The 23,601-nt window shown below is 38.8% G+C and overlaps 1 protein-coding gene across 6 annotated transcripts in view; it reads left to right on the top strand.

Annotated features, from left to right (window-relative positions):
* Positions 1–23,601, top strand: part of MARCHF1 (membrane associated ring-CH-type finger 1) — a 248,518-nt gene that overhangs the window by 70,581 nt on the left and 154,336 nt on the right. For 4 of the 6 annotated variants that reach the window (XM_075421660.1, XM_075421657.1, XM_075421663.1 and 1 more), the window contains one exon: positions 8,418–8,496. The exons of 1 other annotated variant lie outside the window; for it this stretch is intronic. The gene's annotated coding sequence lies outside the window, so the exon portion shown is untranslated. Of the gene's footprint in view, positions 1–3,655; positions 3,765–8,417; positions 8,497–23,601 lie in introns of those variants that run through there. One more of the 6 variants, XM_075421659.1, reaches the window with a different exon arrangement.

The following is a 23,601-nucleotide window of genomic DNA, read 5'->3' as shown; positions in this document are numbered from 1 at the left end:
TTTCAATGAAATCAGGACTTTACAAGTTATGTATTATAGGGGAAAAAGTAGAAGTTTTAGGTTCCGCTAACCATCAGGTGAAATCTTTTATTTTCTTCCTTTTTTTTTTTTGCTTCAATTGAGTGCAAGTAAGATTTCACTTTGCAATTTTGTGATCATGTGATCTTTCTTTATCCTATATGGACATAGCCTTGCTGTTCATTCTTGCTACTTGTTATAAGAAGGGCAATAGTAGAAAAAAGAGCAGGAAAGCAGAAGTAAAATACCAGTATGTATTCATTTTTTTAATTGTTAGTGGGAAACCTCCCTTCCACCAGCCTGAATACACACACTGCTTACTATGGCAGATATTTCATCTTTGAATCGTGTTTGATTCTAATGTAATGCAGAAGTGAATGGAAGTATAAAATTGGCAGAAGTTGAACTAACAGTTAAATAGCTGAGGAGGCAGTGAAAATTTTTAGTTAAGGAATGTGGTAGTCCGTACAAAGACTCAAGGAATTTATTTATTTTTGAATTAGCAGATAGTGGAATGTATTCCAACACTTTGCTGATTCCTTTCTACTTGCAGGAAAATTTAGCTCCTCCTAGTTGCCAAGTGTAACTCCTGGTCATTAGGATGCAAGCAAACAGTGGCAATGTCACAAGCTTAGTTTACCTGTTACAAATATCAGGACTGAGCTGGCATTGAAGTTGCTCAGGGCTGTCGTGACAAAAGCAAGCATATCCAAATAGGATACTGGGTAAAGCTTGTCTTAGTCTTCTGAAACATCTGCCCTCTTTCAAAGTTGTCTATATGGAATAAGAGTCCAAGATTTTCCGTTTCCTATCGATAGAATTCTTCTACGGTATAGACTCAACAGATTTTTTTTGTCGTCTGTCTGTATCGTCACATGAAAGATACTGTAGGAACAAAGGTGGTTTTCATCTTTTGTGTGAGCTTGTCCAAATTGCGATGCAAATTCTGGTCTCTCTTCCTTGCTAATACTTGCACCTTAGTCTGCTGTCAGAAAGGGAGTGAGATGGCGAGGCTGACAGCTCAGCTGTTGTGCTGTTTCGTTGGTGGCCAGCCAGCCAGCAGTACTGACTGACTTAATGCAAATAAGAGCTAGTTTTGCCCTGAGATCTAGTTTGAGGTGGTGGTGTGTCATTCCTGATGGTAACCTAGTTTTAAAATTCATTTTGAATTTATCTTTTGATGTCTTTTTAACCTTTTGGTTTCTTTTGCTGTTATGTATAAAACATAAATATGCAGAAGTTGCTTCTAAAGGAAATGCTTGTCACCAATAATCTTTTTTCATCATAATTTTTTTTTAATCTTTGGCTTTGATTTTATGGTAGTGTTGAATCCCAGACTGAAACCAGCTAATGGATTTCACAGAGAAAAGGCATAGTTACTATGGCTACACAGCACCCTGAAAGCTTAAAAGGACAAAGGATAAATGAATACAGTACAGGCTGCTTAGCCATTTCTACAATAGATTCTAATCATTTAAAGGATTTATAGTTTTTCAGATACTGTCAGAAAAAGCAGTTTGTTAGTTCTTTAAGAATTAGTTTTTTATTTTCAGTTTAGATCTTTACTTTTGAAGTAGTGTATTTGAAAAGTATTTTTCAAAACGTCCTCTGCTTTTACCCAATTTATTTCACATATCTCCATTGCATGTAAAGAACATGACTAATACTGATCATTTTATCACTGGTATTTTTACTGTGGTATTTTAAAATTAGTAGAAATCTAATCCTCCTATGGACAAATAAACAGAGTAAGTGTGGTTTGGTGAAAACTTGCGGTAATATACTCTGCAGCTTTCACTGTAGTTTTGGCTGAAATGCTTTTACCTTTGATTTTCTTATAAGCCAATCTACATTCTTAAGACAAACATTTTATATATAGTAAAGAATAATAAAACACATACATGGTTAGGTTAATACAATTAAGGAATTGAATTACCAGTTTTTAGCATCACCTTAGTGACTGATGGCAGAAATGCTACTGCCTGCCTTTGCCTGAGAAATAAAATGTGTTCGCAATTGTAAACATACCACTCAACAGCATAAGGGCATAATTTAATGACTTGTTAAAAATAATACAGAATAAAGTTTTTTTAGAATGTAATGATAAAATGCATCTATTGTTTACTGCAAATAGATAGAAATTCGGTCTACTGATGATGGTAAGAAGTGTACTTTGGCTGACGTTTAGCAGAAAATCATGGGGAAGGTAGCAGGTGAGCTTACAGGTGGTTTTATAAAGAGATATTTCATGTGCTCTTATTTGCAGGTAGAGGGCTTTTGTATTTGTATTTTGGATTAATCTGTCCAGCGTCATTTGGATGTATTTGTGAACTGGACTTGCTGCATATGCAGCAGATCAGCTGAGCCATCCTCCTGTTGTAGGTCTGTCCTATAGAAATGCCACACTTGCTACATTAGCCGATGGCGTTATTTATGTCTAAGCCATGCAGAAGCCTGTCTACCTAAAAATACTGGAATTGCTGTACAGAACTTCACCATACAGACCAGCAATCTATACCAATCTATAAAGCCTTTTTGGGCCAAATTCCAAGATGAGCAGAAGAGAATACGTGGGAAAACCTGAGTAAATGTACAGGTAAAAGGAGGTGATGCAGGTAGAAAAATATTGTGGGATTTTCATCCTGCTGCTTATCGTGGATCTGAGACTGCAGGTAGCAGTTGTTAAAGTAGTTCTAGGTTCTAAACTACTATAAACTAAAGTATGGTGGTGTAGAAGTGACCCAGAAGGTTTGAGTACCTTTTAGATCTCCATAAGGCCTGTTCCTAGCTGCTTCTGGTGGTTCTGGATAGACAAATCTGAAATACAGATATCAGACTTTGAAATTCATCATGCCAGTTTTCCTAACTTAAGATAATTCTTTAAGTTACAGCTTGAACAACACTTCTGTCACAATTTCACACAGAACTAGTGTGCTCAAGACTAACACAATATTTACTGGGTTTTATTTTCTGAGTGCTAAGAGTTTATCAGAAGATCTTCGATTAAAAATGAATGTTTTATATTTCTACTGCTTCTTAAAATAGGGAGCAGGGGTTCTCACAGTAGATTCTCATGTAAAATATGTTACTTTCAGGAAATCATAGTAAACCAGTTTTTTATCTTGCATGAAAATGTATAGAGAAATTTTCCTAATTTATATTTCATGGTGAACATGAGGATGAAGAAATTAGATGAGCTATTAATGATTTGTAGGTGATGATATCTAGCTGAAGCTGTTCCATAGGAAGTAGTCATTGGCTTTTCATTCCAAAACTTACTTTGCAACGTGGTGTAGCCTTATTCTTTAAAACTTGTATTATGCACAGTTTGTTTTCCTACAGGTAACACAATGATTTTGAAATTCTTTACAAGTAAAAACTACCAACAGATTGACAGGTTTTTTTTACAACATAGATCTCCCATCCCTGCCTTAGAAGATTTAAATATAATTCTCTCCAAAAATGAAATTATAAAAACAATAAAATAAAAAATAAATTGCCTAATTAGGGGGTTAGGGGGTATTTGTTTAATTCATCTTGTTTTTTTTAGTTTGATTAATTACTCCATTTATTTATTATTTACTTAAGTATTGCAGAAGAAGATGCTGCTTGAAATTCAGGAATGGATCAGTTAGAAGTGCTTCAAGGGAAGACTGGGACTATGTGATATTTGATGTTGCTATGGGAAACTGCTTTGCAAGAACATTTGCAGAGCAGATGGACCAAGATAAATAAAACAGATACAGGTATTGAATAGAGATTGTGTAATGTTCTGTGAAACAACAGGAAAACATGAACTCAAATCTGTGTAACATAGTTCTTTGATTCATGCTTTTTTAATGGGTATGCTGATAGCTTAATTTTCTGAACACAGTTCTTTATAGCAAACTTGTTTTGTCTTCGTTTAAATGAGATGGTATATTTTCATGGTATTTTATCTTACACCACTGATAAACAACTGTCTGATATGAATAGTTCAGTAGTCAAAGAAAATTTCAGTATTTATCTGCCTCGTCTGTGTTATGCAAAACCAGCAACGTCCTAAGTTTATGCTGTAATCTGATAGTTTTTGGGTTAGCCTCTAAAGTTATGTCTAAGTACACAAACTCTATGGAATGGAAAAACTTTGTCTTTCAGATGTTATAATTTTGTTAGCTTAACATGCTCTTGGCTATTGAAAGCTCTTCTGTAATGTTATACACTAGCTTTCTTTCCTTGATTTAAAAAATAAAAAAGAGAAGACACCTACCCACCCGGTTTGAGAACTAGAATGTCTTTGTAATCGTATGTTTGGTGCAGAAGTTTGTTTCCTTAGCAACATGGACACAAAAGATACCCATGTGATACGTGCAACATGCCTTTGTAAGAGTACATATGTACAGAAATCCACTGTATGTTTGTTTAACATGTATTCTTTGTTCTCCCTGGCAAAGAAAGAACCAGGCATTTGCTGTTTAATTCTTCTCTAAGGAAGTAGATAGAGAATTTGAAACACAGTTTGTAGTCATATCTTTTCAACAATTCAAATTCAAACTTGTAAAAAAAAAACCAGCTTCTGGAAAAATAAAAGCTTAATCCGATCTCTTGAAGATGTATGATTTTAACTGCTAAAGGATTTTTTTTTTCTAAGTAACACATTGATGGTAAAAAAATTTCTTTGCATTTTTAATCTACAATGTGTCTGCAATTCTTTTCTTCATGAGTTACAAAACTTACTCTGTGGGTTGATTTCTGCATATGTGGTGGAACTGTTCTTTGGGTCACGCAGTCATAAACCCATGAATGCCCACATAATTATTGGTGTTTTTCATTTAGTATGAAATGCCATGTAATACTGTACCACTGAACACCACGCAGTTGATTCACATTTTTAGAGTGCATGTTAACATTTTTTTTGAGTGATCGCAGTCCTATTTGTCTGTTTTGAAGTATCTATTTCCTTTAGGAAACAAAATACATTTGATGTATCTGTTGTTAATCCATTCTAAATATCCCATGTGAATATCTGTCTGAAGTTCTGTATTTATATATACTCTTCTTTTTCAGGGGAAACTAGGAGGGTTAGAATCAGGAATTACTGGGGAAAACTTTATGGCTTCTACAATGAAATGGATCAGAGTATCTGAATTTCTTCCATTGCTTTTAATCTGTGATCTTTAATCTGTAATCTTGCCATTAATATCAGAGAGGCCAAAAAACATTGCATTCATTAGGGTCAGGGTTACTACATGCTGCTATCTTTCAGCTATAACCTTTTTATGCCTCTTACACTAGCTAAAACACAATGAGGTTAAATGCATTTTTTATTTTTTCACACATCGTGGAGAAGAGATTTCATGGGTGATTAATTTAACTGCTTTTCAATTTATTTTAAGCGGAGACAAGTTAAATAAAGCACTTAACAGACTCAGAGAATTGTTGAGATTGGGAGAGACCTCTGGAGATTGTCCAACCCCCTGGCCCAAGCAGAGTCAGCTAGAGCATATTGTCCAGGACTGTCCTGTTGGGTTTTGGATATCTCCAAGGATGGATACTCTGCAACTATCTTGGGCAACCTGTGCCGTTGATTGACCGGTCTTACAGAAAAAAAAATTATGATATTTAAATGGGATATCTTGTATTTAGTTTATGCCCGTTGCCTCCTGTCCTTTCACTGGATACCACTAAGAGTCAGGTTCTGCTTTCCTTACTCTGCTCCCCATCAAGTATTTATAAGCATAGATAAGATCCCTTCTTTTCTAAAGGCCCCTATCTCACTCAGCCTCTCCTCATACAAAAGATGCTTCAGTCCTTTAGTTACCTTCATGACCTTTTGCTGGACTTGCTCCAGTAAGCCTATGTCTCTCTTGTACTGAGGAGCGCAGGATTTGTCCTGGCATTTGGGATGGCTCACCAGTGCTGAATCACAGAATGTTTGGGGTTGGAAGGGACCTTTAGGGTCATCTAGTCCAACCCCCCTGCCGAAGTAGGGACACCTACAGCAGGCTGCATAGGACATTGTCCAGGCAGGTCTTGAATATCTCCAGAGAAGGAGACTCCACAACCTCCCTGAGTAGAGAGGAAGCATCAGCTTCCTCAGTCTGCTGGTGATACTCTTCCTAATGCTGCTCAGGTTGCTGTTGGCCAGCTTGACTGTGAGGCCACATTGCTGGCTCATGGCCAGCTTCTTGTCCCTCACGTCCTTTTCCACCAGTGTGCATGGGATTATTCCTGTCAGGTGCCAGACCGCATTTGCCTTTGTTGAACTTCATGAGGTTACTGCTGGCCCATTTCTCAGCCCGTCAAGGTCCCTCTGAATGGGAGCACAACCCTCTGGTGTATAAGTTATTGATGAGTTGTTGAAAGTATTTGTTCTCATATTGACACCTGGCATGTGCCTTTGATGACTGACTGATTTCCAGCTGGACTTGGTGCTGCTGATCTTCAACCCTTTGAGCCCAGCAGTTCAGCCAGTTTTCTGTTCACCTCACTCTCCATTTATCTATTTCATGTTTCATCCGTTTGTGAGGGAGGAGACAATGAGAGGCAGTGACAGAAGCATATTAAAGTCAAGATGAGCAATGTTCAGTGTTCTCTCCTTGTCCATTGGGTCAGCCTTGTCATCGTGAAAGGCTATCAGGTTGGTTAGGCACAATTAGTAGTTCATATATCCATGTTCACTACTCCCAAACACCTTCTTGTCCTTCTTGTGTTTTGCAATGGTTTTCAGAATTATTTTCTCCATTCCCTTCCCAGGGATCAAGGTGAGGCTGTGACTGGCCTGCTGTTTGCTGGATCCTTCTTCTTGCCCTTTTTCAAAGTAGGGCAGATGTTTACTTTCTTCCAGTCCTAAGAATTTCCTCGCCCTCCGATCACCATGATGTTTCATGATCTTTCAACGACTGAGTGGTCTCACACCGACATCAGCCAGCTCCCTCAGTTTGTGTGGGTGCATCTCATTATGGCTCATGGATCTGTGTGTGTCCAGTTTGTTTATACATTTCCTAACCTGATCCTCCCCAATTGAGTGGAAATTTACCTTGCTCCAGGCTTTCCCACTGATCTCAGGGACCTGGAACTGCTGAGGGCAGGTTTTATCAGTAAAGAGTGAGATGAAGACGACAGTGTATTGACCTTCCTCATATCCTTTGTGACAGGCATCCATTAGCATTCAGCAGCGGGCCACCATTTTCCATTGTTTTCCTTATGCTGCAGATACACCAGCAGGAACATTTCCTGTTCCTCTTCATATTCATGTGAGCTATCCTACACGTGTCTTTGTGATCCCAGTGAGGTCCAACTGCACGCAGACATCTTAATTCCTCCTGTTCCCTATGCTGCCTGCCTTAGCGTATAGGCTCTTACTGGATTGGCCAGTCTGTTGGCAAAAACATTTTTTCCTACTTAGGTGGATACCATCTCTGCTAGTCAATCCTCTGCCCTTGAAGAGCATCCCATGATCAAGTTAAAAACTAAAACCCTGTTGCCCACACCAACTGCACAACCAATTGTTGACTTGCAGGATCTGTCTACTCCTCCTCACACCCTTTTCTGGAAGGACTGAGGTGAAAACTGCCTGAGCTCCCATGCCTTTGACATTCCCCCCACTCCTCCATCATACCCCACAACAATGTAGTCAATGCTTGATGCTTTCCTGATTGCCCCTGGCATCATCATTGGTGCCTGTGTGGAAGAGCAGGAGAGGGTCATAGTCTGCAGCAGCCTTTCCACAGTGTCCTGATCCGAGTCCCTGGCAGGCAGCAAACTTCCCTAGGCAACAGGTCGGGGCGGCAGCTGGGGGCCTCTGTCCCCTGCCGCAGGGAGCTCCCACTGCAAGCACCCACCAAGTGCTCTGCCAGCTCCAGTTTGCCTGCTTCAGGCCCTTTGCTGGGCAGAGCTTGTATGTGTTGTCCTCATAAGACAACTATTTTAGTGAAATGTTTACAATGTGTTTTACTCTTTCTTTTGCCAGCAAATGTGTGTAAAAACATCGCTAGTGAACAAAATACGTGTTTTGGCTTTTTTTGTTTTATTAAGCTTTATTTATTCTTGAGTGGTATTCTGCTAATGCCATATGGGTTAGCTGCACACAAAAATGATTTTTCCACTAGTGTGACTCACAGAGGGAAAATCGTGTATGGTTTTCTGTGCTTGGGGAGATCAAGGATTAATCTTTAATTAATCTCAAATCAGTCTGAGAGTATACAGAAAGATGAATGGGACCAGTATCTGCTATAGGATTTGAAAGACTGCCTTTCAAGTCCAGAAGTGTTTTGGGCTGTACTATCTGGAAAACACCAGCATAAAAAATTTGTCCAAAGCTTGCTTCATAACACGATTTAAGGCTATTAAGTGTAGTTATACAATATTTTAGCATGATATAACTGGTGTCACACATGTCTTATTTCTGTTTGTTCTAGGAAACAAACCCAGGAAGTAATGTGAAGGGCCGTGTGAAGCTCTGTCATAGCAGAAATTAGCTAAAAGATTGCTTTACCTGTAAGTTCTGCTTTTATGTTGTTAAATCTTAACTTATATTCATGCTGCTGGAAAAAAGGGCTTATTCTGGCATTTTGACTTGCAGCTTGCTTGTGAAGAAAACCCTGCTAAGTGCCTTATGTTTAACGCCTGCTATTATTAACTTGCTATATTTTAATGAAGAGCAAACAAACATTTTCCCTCTTCTGTTAAGGTTTTGAATCTAATGACCCAGTTTTCTATGTTGTATCATTATAGGTTATTCATCCACTGTGATGCATGATAAACTGCTTCTTTTTCAGAAATACTTTTCAAATTCGATGAAAGGTAGAAAACATCCAAGCCTGTATGAGAGTATGAAACTTTTCCACTGAAAAGTTCCATTTTACACAATGAATGGGAAGCATTAGACTGGCTGTTGATTTTTGCAAATTCACATAGCTGATGGTGGAGCTGAGAACACAATTCAGAAGTTCTTAGTCCCGATAAAGAGTAATAATTTGAAAATAAACTATGAGATGGGGAAGAAAAAAGCTTCCTACCAAGGTAGCATATATAGATATGCCAAAAAGTGTATCTTGAATAAGTCTGGGAGTTTACAAGCTGCAATTTAACCTGTATATTTGTTTTCCTGCCTTGTTTATATAATTATGTTATGGTTTAACTATGTGTCATCTAGTTAGCAAATTCTTGAAAACTATAAGGGAGAAGGTATTAACAAAGTGCTTCCAAACTGATAGCAGCCGTTTAATCCTTTAAAAAGAATTGTTTCAGACTTTTTCCTTGTCTAGCACTCTATTTTAAAGAAGTAGGAACTCCTGCACCTGGGTGGCATAGACATAACCTGCAACAAATTAAAACATGCAAGTGCGAGTCTTCCATGATTCAAGCTCTTTATGAAGTCTCAGAAAATGTTCTGATATTTATTTCTGATTTTCTTCCAAAAGTACTTCTTTGTCTTAGTATTTCTTTACTACTCTGATATAACTTGAGAGGTGATGAAATAACCACAAATTAAGTGCAAATACAAAAAATTCTGTTAGACATTAGAATATTAATTCTGCACTTGGTTTTGTAAAGCAAAAACTGAACATTATTGTCTTTGTTCTATTAATATTCACAAAGTACTGGTGAAACTTCAGCAATTGCCTTGTGTTATCCAAGTATATTAAAATTACTCAGATGGTGAGGCATTTCCTTTGGTTTTATCGAAGAATCTGGAGAGGCTATTCAGGGTATTTCAATGAGACTTTTATGATTTGTCAAGGAAGAGAGAATAGAAACTGCAGCTCTGATAATGCTGCCTTAATAACTGAATTTGTCAGGTTTTCAGAATTATTTGGTAGGCTTAATTACTTCGCAGTAGTCAGGCAAGTGGATTTCCAGTATCATGACACTAGCCTTAACAAACCCAAACAAAGTGAAAAGAGCTGAGATGGAGTTAGAATTGACTAATTTATTTCAGCTTCGTCTTCTCTTTCAATTGCTCCTCTCATCTCTTCATGTCTCTGAGAAATGCAAGTATTTTATATGTGTCTGTGTGTGTATGTGTGTGCACGTATCAATTGAAGATATTATATTCATTGAAGATACAAACACATTTGGGATGGAAGTACAGACTCGACTTGGAAAAATCTTCGGTGAAAACATGGAGAAAAGTCTGTGACAGGATGGAAAAGATGAGAGCCATACTGCATGTTAAGCACTATAAAGTACATTTGTAGCCCCTCAGACAACAAATGCATTATTTGGAGTCCTGCATATATGTTGATTTCCATGTGAATTTAACAGTGTGGCTGTGTTTGAGGGCAGAATAGCAGAAAATATGGGGTCTTTTTTCTGATCTAAGTCTATAACTATATAGTGATAGACAATTCTGAAGCCTAGTTTGAGAACTGGCAATATGTGAGCCTGGAGGCATATTTTCCTCCCTTGGCCTAAGAACTGATCCCATATCTACTCCCAAGTGCCAGTGAGCTTCTTTCTGGTGGGTATTATGAGCGAATGTTCACATACAGTGATACTAACAGAGTAGTATGGGCATTAATAAATTACATCAAAGGTACGATAATCCTAGACTTTATTGCCATCATGTTTCCTATTATGTGAAGCATTCTTCTCTAGGTATCACTTCAGTTTTGCGGAAGCATTGAAGACACTTGTGCACCTGATGTGAAAATTGTTCATATGGTACCACTCTTATATGGAGAAGCAGGTTGGTTTGAAGCCCAGGAATTTGAGAATTGTGGTGGGCTACAGCAAAACACCTGCCTCTACTCCTTAAAGAGGTTCACGCGGGCCAGAAACTGTCTTGTTTTGTAGGGAGTACAGGCTTCAGCCTGCTTTTCCTAAACCTGTTGCTCCAGAAAGATAACAGCCTGTCACTGGTCCTTGCCACTGGTGGACATTTATACCCCTTTAATCTGCACTTGAGGTGCTTGTGCTGTCTGATGCCCTGGCAAGAGTGAGCCAAGGCTCCGCTCCGTCACTTTGCCCATACACTGACTGTACTCTTTTCTGCATCTGGATCATATGCGGTGCCGTTACAGAGAGGAGGATGTACTTTTGCCTCTGGTATATCTGTACTGAAATGCTGTCAGGACCTTAATCTCTTGTTTATTTGTGCAGTTTTGACCATAGGCATTTGAAAATGCTAAGGATATTGTTGAAAATTTCTGCAGACGATGCTTATGGGATAATCTGAACAGAAAGAAGCTTGTAAGCACTGATCAGATAAACATAATAGCAGTTTTATAAGATTGACATCAGCCAGTACAGATTTCTTATAAGCATTAGACATACTGTTTTTCATTAAGTCTGCCTACTTTGGCAGCATGCTTCAGAGAGAAATACTGAGAAGAGAAGGAGAAAAGATTCTAGAGCCTGATTATTGATTTAATAGGGGACTAATAAAAGAAGTAATAAAGTAGTTTCTGTTTGGAATAACTTCAGACTGCTACTATATGCAGGCCAGAAGGAATAACATGCCTTATTTAAGTAATTAAATCTTGCTTGGAGGACTGTAGGCAAGCAATTCTGGTTGTGTTTTCTTTAAATTCTCTTTTGAACTGGTTGTCAGTAAGTTAATGAAGCTATGGCAGCCCTCTGTATTTTCACAGATGGCTGGACTGGCTTATTTCAAGTCCTCCTGTACACCTCTATATTTAGTGCTAATCTATTTGCTTCCTGTTAACGAAGTGGGGGACACTATCGCACAGGCAAGTCTCAAAGCATATATGCAGCTTCTTACTGAAGGATGCAATTGATTTTGTAATTCACATGTTCAACCATCATATTGGTATAAGCAGAAAAGGCGACATTGGGAGGGAAAAGGAGATTATTGTCATTATTACATATTCTGAGCACAGGTTACTGCAAGAGAGAGAAATCCTAACATTTTTAACCATGAGATAGTTCCAGCTTCTTTGTCTCAAGTCGTTTTGCTAGGATAGTTCTGTGCTGTTAATTGTGATATGGATTAAAGTATTTCTGTTACATGTTTAATGTAGCTGGTAGTACTCCAAATAAATTAATCAGTATTGTAAAACTAGCTGTTGTGATATAGAGACAAGTAACTGTGCAACTTATTAAGGTTTGTAGATCATGATGGCAATTACTTCATTATTTTGAAATTATTATATTTTTCTTCCCAAGGGAGTTGGTATGTATAATTTCTATTAATATTAGCTAGTGAACAAATAAGAAAACAGAAATATTTTTCTGTTGCTTTTTCCCCACAGCTGCATTGTTCTGTGTTTAGCTAGTGACCATCAGAATGAATTAATGTTTCTGACCTGTGCTTATAGAATATCAAAACTTTAGGTATTTTAACATATTCTAGGTAAAATAAGTAGTAGCACAAAGTTTACTTATGTATGTTTATAGAAGCACAACAATTTCTAAATATGATAGCCATTCATTTTGACAGAAATTTAAAAGCCCAAGTGTTCTGTTTACACAGACAATATGGTAAATCATTCCTCTGTATGAAAGGCATGTTTGCTGATGCAGAATGACGAGAGTTCATCGTTTTCTCTGAATTCTTCCCTTGCTGGATCTCTGGAGTGCTTAGCCTTCCCCCGATTCTTCTCATGCCCTCTGAAAAAGGTTTGAAGTACCTTCTCTTGATTCTGCTGAGAATACAGGTTTGGGTCACTTCTTTGGAGATCCTCAGGAGAGTCCAGTGCAAGTATTGCAAAAGGTGAAACTAACCCAGTTGAAAAAATAAAAAACACACTACCAAAATCAGAAGCAAGAATTTAAATTGTATATCTAGAAACTGGTGAAGAATAGCACAGATTTTTTTTTTTTTGTTGTAGAAGATTCCAAGATTCTAAGAGCACATTAATTTCCGAGGAATCTCTTGCACAGCTCTAATTAATGTTACAGTGATCACTGGAGATGAATCTTGCTCTGCTCTCCCCATGCCTTTCTTTTATCTTTCTAATCTAAACTTAGACTTGAACTTTAATCTCGTATGTTACCTGGTGTATGCTTTTGTGTCAGCTCCTGTGAATATATTTAGGGCAATATAAGTTTTAACTGTAGCGTTTTTGCAAACTGTAAGCATCTTCCTGATCATAAGCTAGTACAAAGCTATCTTGCAGAGTAAGAAGAATAGAATGATTGTGAAGGTCTTTCATCTTTTGCTTCATTACTTCTTATGTAGATTTTTTTTTAAATAAAGGATATAGTAAGGAATATAAATTGATATATCTGAAATGATGATGTTAAGAAATACAACAGCTGTCGCTGGTGTTGCTCGTTAATTTACTTTGTTGAGGTATAATTTCATGCCTTGTTAAAATCAGACGGACATAACTATGATTTGCTGAAGGTGAAATAAGGGGACAGGTTCCATGAAACTTCTGTGTTTTTAAAAATGTATGATACCAAATTTCCACCAGTAATACTGAAAGCAGTGGTCAATAAAAAATGTCCTGTAAGATAAATGTGATGACACAGGAAAGAGTATCAATGCAACTAAACCAAAATATTTTATCCTTTCGGTCAGTACGCAGTCAATATTTTGCTCTAGGTGTAAATTTCCTAAATCTCCAGTAGTGTAAATCTCCAGTAGTGTCAGAATGCACATGTAGGTGTCAAGATGGTGCTAGTGAACTTGTGCAGAGCATTCGTAAGCCACCAGCTGTGGCTGCATTAGCTGATGAACATAAGGAATGCTGGAGAATTGTGCAAGGACAACCTTAAGAGGTTGATAGCTCATCATGCAATAAACAACACAAAAATTGAAAAAGTGCTGGTGAAAAAACGAAACAAAAACCACACTCACAGAAGAAAAAAATTGAAAGAATTCACAGGAATGGAGGATAAGGCAGTCTATTTCGATGAATTAAAAAAATTTGGGGGTCCAATGGGAGAGAAGGGAGGGAATGGTACAAGTGATGAGTACTTCTGACTAATAGTGTTTATTTTTGATTAGTCTGATGTTTTTCAAATACAGTGGAAGACAGCTTCTTATTTTAATTTCAGTGTTATGAAAATATACATTAATTAATTCTGCAATCCTTTTTTTATCATTAATAATAATTTTCTATTTATGTGTTTGTTTACAGAATGTGTGGGTAGGATTTATAAATGCTTTGATTCGCTCATTTAGCATGGTGTGGTTATAGTGCATGCTTCCAAATTATGCAACAAGATTTGGCTTCACAGCCTCCCTCAGACTGAGCCTGCATTTCTCCCTCTTGAGGGTACTATCTTGACTATGCAACAGAAGTAGCTTGGAAGGGATGAATACTGTTATATAGCCTGTCATTTACAATTCGCCTGCTTACTTCACTTACTGGGTATTAATCCACAGTTAGTCCATTGACAGGAAAGGGTACCTGGGATTAAAAGCCAGTGAAAATTGGTTTTGGTGAGTCTGTTTGCAAATAGTCGTTTGTCCTGCAAACAAGATTAACACAGTTTAAAACAAGAGTCATAATGGTCTTAGAAAAAGTGCAAAGAAAATTCTCTTTAGCTGAATTCACGCCACTTAACAGGTACAGCAATTTTAGGTAAGAGAAAGTGTTGTTATCCTGTACATCTACATCTCATACTACCTGGCTTCAGGCAAAAAAACTCGTGTTTCATTTCCTCAGCAGATGAAGGGTTCAGCTCCTATATCAATAATTAGCACAGTGTGGGTGGATTGTACTGTCATAGAGACACAAGAGTTGCAGTAGGACCACCAGAACACCTGCACAAGGACATTCACCTCTGTAGAGCTGCGTCAGGAGCTTGTTTTGACCTAGTGAAAGCAGAACACTCCTGAGAAACCTCATGATGGTAAAGAAGCAATTTACAGTTTAGTTCTTTATGTTGCCCAGAAGTTGATGTATCACCGAGCGTTGTGTCTCACTCCTCCGGAGGCGTGTTTAAGGGTGACCATCTCGGGAAATGGCATTCTGCAGGGTCACTCTTGCCATAGTCTACTGATACAATCTGGGGGACTGTAATGATTGTGGCCCTCTGCCTCCCACAAAGCTAGAGAGGATAACTCTGAGTATTTATTAATGGAATAGATGAAAGATAGCACTGTTTTTGTGGGCTGATTCATGCGAGAATGGTCTAAGGATTCTCCATTTCTGTTGACACCTCAGTGGTTTCCTGGAAAAAAAGTAGGAGTTCTTGGCTCTAAACTTGAATGGGAGCGGCAATTTCGTACTTCTATAATTATTTTGATTGCAGTTTATTGTTGTAATCCATTTCAGATAAACCTACACTGCATGAATCATAAGAAATTACTAGCTAGGAAACAGAGTTATAATGTCAAGAGGTGCTTTTGCTCCACAAATAACTAGTTCTCCATTAATGTCAGGTCTATGTTGCTGGAAGGTGGTTTTTGGTTGTTTTTTTTTTGAATCATGTGTGCATTGTAAGAACATTGCCTTTCAACTATGCAGTAATCTCTGATGGGTTGCTTGTATTTTTAGATTTTGTATGACTTTTGCACTCCTTGGGCTTTAATATGTCCTTTTTATACAGCTCTTGCTTTATGAATGGTTCTAAGGTGACTGTGACTATAAGCAGAATGTTTATTTAAGCAGAAAATGAACTAAAGAAGAACATCAGAAATGACTGTCAAACTGACAGGAGGGCAGTGGGAATACTGATGTTTCCTGTGTATGTTTCTATTTTTGTGATCAATCACAGTAAAAGTCAATAATCTAAAAGTAAGTAAGCAAGAACTTGTCTGTGCTGCTCTCTACAGCTTACTGTTAACTAGCAGCTAGTAAGTATTAGCAGCTTGTGGATTTTTTTGCTTGACTAGCCCAGCAGCGTCCATAGTATGTATTATACAGAGCTGCATAGAACTTGAGAAAACAAGGTTTTATGCGTTTTGCCACCTCCCATTATTAGCATTGCATAGCTGTTGGAGATGCAATCCTGGGTCTTTCCAGGTTCAATTATTTTGTGATTAGTGGTAAAACTGGAAAAATATTGCTAATCATATGTGGTATTTGTGTGTTTAAATAAATAAAATAAGTAGTTATAACTATAAAATGTGTTTAAATATGGCTAAAATTTCTAGCAGGTACAGCCTGCAACATTCCTTGCTCATCTTGTCCTCTGGTGGGGGACGTGGCCTTCAGATAGTTAAGGTTTAGAAGTAGTACACTTGCAGGTGGTGCGTGGTGTCTTCTGACCAGACAAACTAGACTCCAGGATTAGCTAGATGACACGAATAAAGATTTGTATAAATTTGGAAGGTACTCTTCCTGGAATGTTATGCAGCATTCATTGAAGAATTCCTGCTAAAGCGAAAGCTTCCATTGATAAACTCTTTTGTGTGAAACGTCCAGAGAGTTAATTCCTGAGGCTAAGCTAGCACTGACTCATTGGTGTTAATTTCACTGAGTATGAAATTTGTCCAGTTATCTGGCTTAATAGAGGAGAGCAGTTGCTTTGGAGTGTAGACTCAACACACTTGAAGTGGCTAAGGTTAGATGTTCTATATACCTTTCCACTTCTTCCCCAGTGTATATCAGTCAAAGAAAGAAGATTACAACCACTTCCATTTTGAAGTGAACTTGGCTTCCATTTTCAAATGATCTATGGAAAAGGTGACAGCAGTGCCCATGCTATAGTAGTAAGTTAAATTATCTATAATAACTGGGTTTGGCTCAATTGACATTAGAGGGCAGGAAGATCCTGACATGATGCTTACAGCCTCAGTTTCCTAGCTGCTCACATCAGGAGTGTATCATGGTTTCACCAGACCTGAGTGTCTGTCTTCCATCTACTCAATCACGAACACCTCTGAGAAGGGAGAATAGCTGAGTCTTCTCCTGATGTGGAGAAGGAGCACAGCTTTGACACCTGAAGGCTGGAGCTTAAGGGATGCTGTAAAGTGCCTCTGTCCGCACGCATACCGACTTGGCAATGGAAGTATGTGTGTGTTCTACTGGAACTGTTTTTGTGTAAGATGCTATAATGAAAACATTTCCTGAGAAATGTAACTGACAAAATGTAACTGGATTGGTCACAAAGAAGTTGAAAGCTGATGTTCAGTACTTAAGATAGCAAAAAAAGAGGAGAGCGCAAATTTTTCTGACCGTAGACTAACTGAGATTTTTGTTTTGGAAGAGATTGTGTGTATTTTCTTTTAAATTATATTTTTGAAATTTTTCTTCCTAAGCAAATCACACTCTGGTTAAATGGAGTTAAATATACAAAATAGAGAAGACCTATGCATAAGCAGAATTATAACAGGAGAAACAGATATAAAAGGAAGCCATTGTTTTTCTTTTCCTAGAAGATTTCTTGAATTAACAATTTTTTAATAGTCCACGTAAAACAATTTTCAAAGATGTCACCATGAGTTGTAATTTTGTTATATTTGAGATATGCATTTCAGTATAGCTGTAATAACAATACTAATATTGTTATAAAGTGGCATGATGCTATGTCAAACACTGAAGCTGGCAGATGTGAACCTGTCTGGAAAGATGTATTTATAACCAGTAATAATTAGAAATTATAATTTTATTAGCTCTTACAAGTCTCATCTGAGACCTAAATTTGGATTTTGTTAATGTATCCTAGAAACTGTTCTTTCAACAAAAGATCTAGCTGTCTTCTGATTCTTAATGTCGCAGCCTTAACTACAACCTGCAACTGAATTCTTTGCTCTATTTTTATACTTTACGAGAATTCCAGCCTTTTACAATTCATAAATTTTCTTCCTTACAGCTTCATTTAATAGGCCCTTACTTTCTGTCCTGACAAAGTCTTCATCTACTTTTTCTATGTAACTTTCATTACTTTATTCATGTTTGTTCTTCGTCATTCGTCTCTTCCAATTAAACGGTCTGTCCTTTTCATCTGTGTTCCTGCAGATAGAAATTTTGCAGATTCCGACTGCTTAAGTGAACCTAACAGGGTGGGAGTGTCAAGGTGAATATTTATGACCTTGTGGCAACTCTCTGTGTGAAAATGTGACAGTTTCCACAGAAAAAGGAGAGAGTAAGAACATGAATAGTTTGGGGTTTTTTTTCCCATTTTTTTAGCATAATTTTTGCCCATTCATGCTCTTGAGTCTCCCTTCCTTTTGTTGGTTATGGAGAGCTTTGATTTGATCCTGTTAGATTTTACCTATAATACACTTATTTTGTTTATGTTACAATGAGTCACAGTAATAGTCTCTCTTGTTGCAAGAAAAATACCCCAGTATCCATGCTTTGTTGTTTTCATGATTAATTGTGGCCTCTGAATGGAAAAAAAGATGGTATTTGCAGATGTAAGTTGAGCACTGTTATTATTGCAAGAAGTGGGATGTGGGAAGGATTATAAAGATTCTTTGGAATCAGAGAATTTGTTCTCCTTTTGTGGTTTTTAACAAAACATGTCTGTTTAAGTTGATACTGCCTAAAATTTCTAAATTTAATAAGACCAGGTTTCTAATTTACTAGGTGTGACACACATATAAATATTATTTTTCTGCAGGAGGAATACCTACTGTCTAAATATACAAGAAATTGCATGGGTTGAAAATAAGGTTTTACAGTTGTAGCATTTTCTTTAAAAGTAGCTTATTTCCTCCGTCCTTTATCCCTTGTGTCCTGATTGAAAGAATATTTCTTAAAAAGCAGCTTACAAGGAAAATTGTAATGAAGTGTTCACTGCAAAAAAATAGTGAGTATTGATTAAATGAAGAAATCACACTCATAACTGAACAAGACAGCATCTGAAGGCAGGCACTCATACGTGCGTCATACTCGTAGTCATCCGCTGTGTTGAGTGAACTGGGCTGTGTAACTCAGAGGAGGGCCCTTCTCGGTGTTTTGTTACTCATGTACCACCAGGACTCATGCTCAGGGGACAGTGGGGAAGTTCAACACTTTTCTAAAGCAAACAGTTCCAAAAATTGCAACTGTAGGGCGCTTGATCTAAAAACAGATTTGTACCTGCTATTAATTGGAACCAGGGGTGGACTTCACAGCACGCAGCAGAAAGGGAAAATTTTATCTTTGCGTCACGAATGTAATGAAACTCTTGACCCGGTGCCACTAATAACTGTGGCTTTAGTTGACGCAGCTTTTTTAAGCTAGTAGAACAGCAACATCTCAGGACAGTGAAAAATATTTCATTCTTAGCTGGGTAATAGAAGAGAACAAAGCTGTTTTGTTTGTTGCTTTGCATCTCATAGGCACCAGCTTTTTAGCCTTTCTGGTAAATGCATGTTACCATATTGTTGTTGTAGGTCTAATTCTCTGTTGTGTCACTTCAGTTTTCCTTAGTATCCGTGAGGGAAAATCATCTAGTGAGGAGTCATGTTTCAACTGCATTTGCTGTCCGAACTGAGAATTTCAGTAGGTTAAGAGAACTATGGCTTTTCAGTTAAGTTGGTTTGAGTTTGCTGCGTATGCTGGAAAAGGCCAGTGGGATGAGATTTAGGTGATAAAATATCTTGTTAGGCAGCTGAGGAATATTGGAGGAGGTGATCAAGAGCCAACTAGGGGAAAATTCTACAATCTATTTATGACATAGCATATTATTTTAAGGTAAATGAGCCTTAAAATACTGAAATCTACAAAGTGTTTATCAGTGGATGATATTAGAAAAAGTGTTAATCAGAACAAGATGTGCCTCATTAGCTTTTGTGAATATTTAAAGGTGCAGGCTTTGTTCAAGGTGCTTTGAGACTCATCCTTCTGGGAAACATGGAAATGTTATGTATGCATCCTTTCCTGAAGGTTTTTAACAACACTTCCCCCAGGTAATGTTTGGCTGAAAAGGAGATTTTTGCTAACTTTAGCAAATTTTCAGTTTCTGCTTCAAAAATATATATATATATTTTTTAAGATTTCTTTTATTTTGACCCGAACTGGTTCCCTGCTGTCATGAAACACATTTGATACCTAATGTGTCTTTTTTTACGGTAATACCAAAATTTCACTGAATTCTGTCTGAAGAAAACCAAGGACAAATCGAGAAAAACTTTCAAAGATATTCACTGTAGATTAAATCCATCAGTAAGTGAAAAGGATACAGTTTTCAAATACAATCATAGTGGATTTTCCAAGGCATCTGGAGCCAAATCGCCTTCAAAATTTAGCAGGCACAAGGCTTTTAACTTATTTAGCCTCTTCAGGAAATTCAAAGCCTAATCACAGTTTTAGGCACAAAATAAATAGTACCCAAAGTGGAGGATCTTTAGGTGCTGAATTCAGAAACACTCTCTTAGGAAAGGGCTGATTTTGTTGTCTGTGAGCTCCTTTTTTACTTTGCAGCTAGCATTTGTTTCTAATATGCCTATTAAACTGACACCATATAGTCTAATAGTGATATTGTCCAAAGCCTTTATTCATTTTCCCCAGTTCTTTCAATTTTGACATTTTTTCAGCTGCTTTATAACTTTTTGGTTTGTTTTTATTTTTTTTATTTAGAAGTATTTACTTCAAAGTATCTGTTGGATTTCCTATGCAGTTTAAAATGGTTTTCATAGAATGGTTTGGGTTGGAAGGGACCTTATATATTGTCTAGTTCCAAACCCCTGCCATGGGCAGGGACACCTTCTACTAGATCAGGTTCCTCAAAGCTGCAGGCAAGCTGGTCTTGAACACTTCCAGGGAGTGGACATCCGCAACTTCTTTGGCAACCTGTGTCAGTTCCTTCGTAGTAAAGTATTTCTTCCTTATATGTAATCTAAATCTACCCTCTTATAGCTTGAAGCCATTACCCCTTGTCCTATGACTACATGCCCTTGTAAAAAGTCCCTCTCCAGCTTTCTCATAGGTCCCCTTCGGGTACTGGAAGGCTGCTATAAGCTCTCCCTGGAGCCTTCTCTTCTCCAGGCTGAACAGCCCTAACACTCTCTGAGCCTTCCTTCACAAGAAAGGTGTTTCAGCCCTCTGATCATTTTTGTGGCCCTCCTCTGGATCCATTCCAACAACTCCATGTCTTTGCTGTGCTGAGGGCTCCAGAGCTGGACACAGGACTCTGCGTGGGGTCTCACCAGAGTAGGGCAGAGGGGCAGAATCACCTCCCTCGACCTGTTAGCCATGCTTCTTCTGATGTAGCCCAGGATATGGTTGGCCTTCTGGGCTGCGAGCGCACACTGCCAGCTCATGTTGAGCTTCTTGTCCACCAGCACCCCCAAGTCCTTCTCCTCAGGGCTGCTCTCAATCCATTCTCCACCCAGCCTGTTTTTTGTGATTGGGATCGCCCTGACCCGTGTGCAGGACCTTGCACTTGGCCTTGTTGAACTTCATGAGGCTCACACAGGCCCACCTCTCAGGCCTGTCCAGGTCCCTCTGGATGGTATCCCTTCACTCCAGTGTGTTGATCACATCACACAGCTTCGTGTCACCAGCAAACTTGTTGAGGGTGCACTCAATCCCACTGTCCATGTCACTGACAAAGATGTTCAACAGCACTGGTCCCGATACCAACTCCTGAGGAACGTCACTCATCACTGGTCTCCACTTGGACATCGAGCTGTTAACTGCAACTCTTTGAGTGTGACCATCCAGCCAATTCCTTATCCACCAAGTGGTCCATCCATCAAATCCATATCTCTCCACTGGTATGTTCAACAGTTTTCAAACTTCGCCAATGTATATGCCTGGTTACTAAACGCAGTATTTCTGTGCATGGAAGAAACAGATTTTCCATACGTGTTAGCTGGAGTTCGTGTAATATCTTCTGATACCTGATAGTGTCTGCTTCAAGATGGATGTCACCCTAGTGTTTTTACCATGCTGAGTACCTTAATGGTAATGAAGATATATTCCCTGCTTGCATGTTTAATACTAGACAATGTCTCTAAGCTTATGCTGTAGATGGTCTTCAATATGCAGCTTTTCATAGTTTGCCACTGAAAAAAGTTTCTTAAGGGGGAAAAAAGTTAGAATTCAAACACAAATGACAATTTCCTATTACATCATTTTCAATCATGTATTCACCCAGTGGCAGTGTGTTTTAAGGGTGGACGTTTGCTGTGTGAGAAGTGTGTGATGCTTATGCCAAGGTTGTGATTTTGCTCATGTCTTTAGTAGCAGCTTTTAAAGTTCAGAAGTGGATAGATGGGAATGACTTCGCATCTTGGAAGCATTACAGTGTAGTCCTAACTTTCAGAGCTGGGGTATCCATGTTACTCAGAGAATGAAAAATAGAGACTTGCAATCTGAACTAGCGTGCACAAGCAATTAACATACTTTGCTGTCCGACAATGAAATGAGCTAATACTCTCTGATTAGTGTGTGGAGATGCAATGAGCCTCGTAAGTGTCCAGTTTCCAAGTTGCTGTTTAGCCCTGATACTATGATGACAATAACATGAGCTATTGGAAAGCAATCTTATTTTCATAAAGCTGAGCTTTGCAAAGGTGGGTTTTCTTTTTGCAGAGTATAAATGGTGCGTGAACTGTTGCTAGTGTTTGGAAGTCACTCATGTGCATTTTGAAGAACTATGAAATTCAGGCTTCTGTGTGTATATCTATCTATATAATATATATGTTCTCACCAACCTAGTGGCTTTCTATGATAGTGTAACAACAAGGGTGGACAAGGGAAAACCTATGGATGTCATCTATCTGGATTTTTGTAAAGCCTTTGACACTGTCCCCCACAACATCCTTCTCTCTAAATTGGAGAGCCATGGATTTGATGGGTGGACCGTTCGGTGGATAAGGAATTGGTTGGATGGTCGCAGCCAAAGGGTAGTGGTCAACAGCTCAATGTCCAGATGGAGACCAGTGATGAGTGGAGTCCCTCAGGGGTCCGTACTGGGACTGGTGCTGTTCGATATATTCATCAATGACATGGACAGCGACATCGAGTGTACCCTCAGCAAGTTTGCAGATGACACCAAGCTGAGTGGTACGGTCGAGACACCAGAAGGACAGGATGCCATCCAGAGGGACCTGGACAAGCTGGAGAGGTGGGCCTGTGTGAACCTCATGAGGTTCAACATGGCTAAGTGCAAGGTCCTACATCTGGGTCGGGGTAATCCCCGCTATCAATACAGGCTGGGGGATGAAAGGATCGAGAGCAGCTCTGCTGAGAGGGACTTGGGGGCACTGATAGACGAAAGGCTGGACATGAGCCGGCAATGTGCGCTGGCAGCCCGGAGGGCCAACCATGTCCTGGGCTGCATCAGGAGAAGCATGGCCAGCAGGTCAAGAGAGGTGATTCTGCCCCTCTGCTCTGGTGAGACCTCACCTGGAGTACTGCGTTCAGCTCTGGAGCCCTCAGCACAAGAAGGACATGGAACTGTTGGAGTGGGTCCAAAGGAGGGCTACAAAAATGATCCGAGGGCTGGAGCACCTCTCCTATGAGGACAGGCTGAGAGAGTTGGGCTTGTTCAGCCTGGAGAAGAGAAGGCTGCGGGGAGACCTGATTGCAGCATTTCAGTACTTAAAGGGAGCCTATAGGAAGGATGGGGACAATCTTTTTAGTAGAGACAGCAGTGACAGGACGAGGGGTAATGGTTTTAAACTAAAACAGGGTAGTTTTAGGCTGGATATAAGGAAGAAATTCTTTACAATGAGGGTGGTGAAACACTGGAACAGGTTGCCCAGAGAGGTAGTGGAGGCCCCATCCCTGGAAACATTCAAGGCCAGGTTGGACGGGGCTCTGAACAACCTGATCTAGTTAGTGGTGTCCCTGCTCGCTG

Source organism: Opisthocomus hoazin, chromosome 5, assembly GCF_030867145.1.
Source record: "Opisthocomus hoazin isolate bOpiHoa1 chromosome 5, bOpiHoa1.hap1, whole genome shotgun sequence".
Taxonomy (NCBI): domain Eukaryota; kingdom Metazoa; phylum Chordata; class Aves; order Opisthocomiformes; family Opisthocomidae; genus Opisthocomus; species Opisthocomus hoazin.
This window is presented reverse-complemented; position numbering and strand designations above follow the sequence as displayed.